Source organism: Petaurus breviceps, unplaced genomic scaffold, assembly GCF_028583685.1.
Source record: "Petaurus breviceps papuanus isolate PSGF00001 unplaced genomic scaffold, PetGlider_PUasm1.0 90842, whole genome shotgun sequence".
In the NCBI taxonomy this organism is placed as follows: Eukaryota; Metazoa; Chordata; class Mammalia; order Diprotodontia; family Petauridae; genus Petaurus; species Petaurus breviceps.
The window spans coordinates 17,691,889-17,695,393 of record NW_027187358.1 but is presented as its reverse complement, the minus strand read 5'-3'; the positions used below and the strand labels follow the sequence as shown (position 1 = coordinate 17,695,393).

Below are 3,505 nucleotides of genomic sequence, written 5' to 3'. Positions count from 1 at the left end.
TACCTCTCTTAATTGATTTTCAAAATTATTTTTGTGCTCTTCCATGGCCTGAGAAAAATTTATATTTTTCTTGGAGGCTTTGGATGTAGGAACTTTGACTTTGTTATCTTCTTTGAAGTGTTTTGATCATGCTTGTCTCCATAGTAACTTTTTATGGTCATAATTTTCTTCTCCTGTTTACTCATTTTCCCAACCTATTGCCTGATTTTGAACTCTTTGCTAAAGTAGGGCTCTGCTCCCAGGATGGAGGGTACACTGTCCCAAACTTCAGGGATTTTGTGCAGTTTTTTTTTTCCATTTGAAAGACAGGTGAATACTAACCTGCTTAGTTTTAATCATTACTGAAAAGGTAATAGAAACAGTAACATAAAGCAGTCATCACTTAGACACATTTCAAGTATTCTATACCACCCAAAACCACCATCATCCACAGACACACTCCTATGAAAAGAATTATGTACTTTGAGAATTCTTCTGGGAAAAAGAACAGCAGTGTGCCAAGACCCTGGAAAAGGCTTGTCTGGCATTACAGAGATTTGATTTTGTAGAGGTTGTGCAACTTTCCCATTGTAATTAGCTTCTTTTAAAAAACAAAGGCAAAGCAGAAGAACAGTTTTACTTCAATGCTGGAAACAGGAGTCTCTTTTCAAGACTCTTCATACTTTTTACAATGCTGCAGCTATTTGAAAAAGACTCAATTACAAACGTCAATTAAGAGGACAAGTGTTGTTTTTTTAAAGGCATTATGTCTCTATATTTGAATTGTTTAATCATAAAATGTTATTTACTAGTACTAATACAAAAAAATGGATATTGCTACAAATAGCCAGACTACTAATTTATAAAATACATGGCATCATTCAAAGGCTTTGTTAAGTGATGTGATTTCAGTCAGATCTTGTGTTGGAAGCATCCATATTCCTGATAGGATAAAACAAAGGCAACAGTACCTTCTAAAGGTCATTGGTGATAAATGAATAAATATTCAAATTGCTTTGTGTACAATGTAAAAATGGTACAATATAAATCCAAAGTATTATTATATAAAGTATAAAAATACTACATCCTTAATTAACTAATTGTGTATTTACCATGTGATTGTAAATTCATTCATAAACAGAACCTCAAATCCCAGGATCCAGAGATAGAAAGTCGGACAACAAATGGTAACTATAAGAGTACTAGCTATGAGAAAGTTTTGTCAGTCATGAATACCAATATAAAAATGGATTCAGTGCTGTTAGTCCCTTCTACTTCTCACCCAGGTCTTTATTGAGTACCTGGCAAGGCCAGGGGGCAGCAATATAAAAGTACAAATTTTTTTAAATAGCTCAAAAAAGATAGAAGTCACCAACACCATAAACACTAACTGGACAAGATGGAATCAAATTGTATCTGGCACCATCTTGAAGCAAAAAATAGCTGATGAAATGTTAACTTCAAATTTCCAAATTTCTCTTCTGTTGTAAGGCATCATTAAGCAGTTCCACACAGAGATATTTGGAGAACATGTCTCTGAAATAATGATTAAGCTGTGGGATAAGAGATTAAAGAGAGAAGAGTCATTCTAATGTAGCCAGTTGCTCAATGTCATGCCATACTTGCTTTGCATGCTCTTCAAATTCAGTTCTTTTCCGGGAGGTTTCCTTTACAATCTTGTTCTTGGCTCTTCCTTTGTCCAGTTTCAGGAATTCGCTCAGTGTTAAATCTTCAGTCTTCTTCTTAATGCTGATTAAGGCACAACTAGAAGAGTGCTTTTTATGTTCCAACATAGGATCATCATCTGGCTCCCAGCCCTCTAGTTCCTTGAAATAGAAAAAGCACTGGGCTAAATCAGGCTCGTTCTCACTTGGGCAATGGATGAACCCATTAGAGCTTCAGCCATCTGCTCTGGGGTGCAGGTGTAATCCTCCGTGAAAGGCCAGTTCTGGAAGGTAGAGATGTGGGTATCAACCTGGTAGAGCTGCCACATCGGGGGTAGCAGCTGGGTGCTCATTTTGCATCCGAGAATGCAGACCGTTTCAAACTCAGCCACCACGAGGCATGCCAGGAGCACCTGGGCTCTGTGCAGTTGTTTTCAAATATACTTCTAGGGATGGGTAAGTTTTCAGTTCTTCCAAGGTTTTATCATCTAAGGAGAGGTAATTACCACTCTCCTGGCCTGTGTTGTGGTTGGTGAGTGACTGTAAACACTCTTTTATGCCCTGGAACTGTGAGGATGATCCTAGCTCTACTGTAGTCACATGCTTTGGTGTGCTAGTCCTCCCCCTTGCCCTGGAACTGCCACCCAGGCATGCAACCCAGATCTGAATATGGGCAAAACAACAGAATCCTGTCCTCAGCACCAGCAACAAGAGCACTGTCATCTCCTGAGTAGTTGTTCAACTCCTGTATTATCTGTGGGCTAAGAGCTCCAGAAGTAGTTGCTGTTGTTGCTGATTCAGTGGCACCCAAGGTTTGCTCCTGGTTTATGGGGGTCTGGTCTGTACTGGTGAAGCCTGGACTGGATTGGACTGTGCTCCACTTTCATACAGGTGCAGCAGACTTCCTGCTGACTCTCTTAAGTTGTCTTTGGCATCTATAGGCTGAGTTTCTTGAAACCACACTGCTACCACTGATTTAGTCCCCATGAGACCTGCTTCTGATTTATTGGGGCTCAATCTAGACTGCTGTGGCCTGCACTGGACTGTGCTTTTCTCTTACCCTGGTGCAACAGGCCTTTCTTGCCAACCTTTAAGTTGTCTTGAGGTGGAAAATTGTTTCACTCCATCATTTTTGTGGGTTCTGCCACTCTAGAATTTGTTTAGAGTCATCATTTGAAGAGATTTAGAGAGGTTGAGGAGGGGGGAGTTCAGGCATATCTCTGCCTTTGTTCTCTTTATACTGTGCTTCTTGTGTTTCTTTATAGAATGAGAGATGAAGAAAAGCCCTCAGAAGACAGGGTATATGCATGTGTCTTTCATCCAAGTCTCTTCTCCTGTTGCAATACTTGTTTTTATCTACCTGTAGCAAGAGATCAGTGTTCTAGTAAAGAGGGAAGTTGTCATGAGAAGGAATTTCATAGAGTAGTGGCTGAATCTCTGAAAATCTGATGTTTCAGATTTTTCCTTAATATTCCAAGGATATATTTGAAATCAAATTTTGGCACAGTTATTGAAAATATCCTCATATTAATTTTCCAAATGAAGAAAATGATACTGAGAGACTAACTTGTCAAAGTGATCTGCTTTAATTATAACTAGAGAGCTTGAAATCTAATGTCTTCTGACTCAAGTCCAGTGTTTTTATTCTTTTTAAATACATTTACTTAATATTTTACTCCCCCCCCAATTGCATGTAGTAACAATAATTAACATTCATTTTTTAAAAATAAGTTCCAAATTCTCTCCTTCCTTTCCCCCGCATTGAGAAGGCAATCAGTTTGACAGCAGTTTGAAGGTGTGGTCATTAAAAAACATAAGTCCATATTACTTATATTCTAACAGAAAACAAAGACCAAAAATAC

At 38.5% G+C, this 3,505-nt stretch overlaps 1 pseudogene; it reads right to left on the bottom strand.

Annotated features, from left to right (window-relative positions):
- Positions 1-284: 284 nt before the first annotated feature.
- Positions 285-2,518, bottom strand: LOC138148943 (baculoviral IAP repeat-containing protein 5 pseudogene; annotated as a pseudogene).
- Between the last annotated feature and the right edge of the window lie 987 nt (positions 2,519-3,505).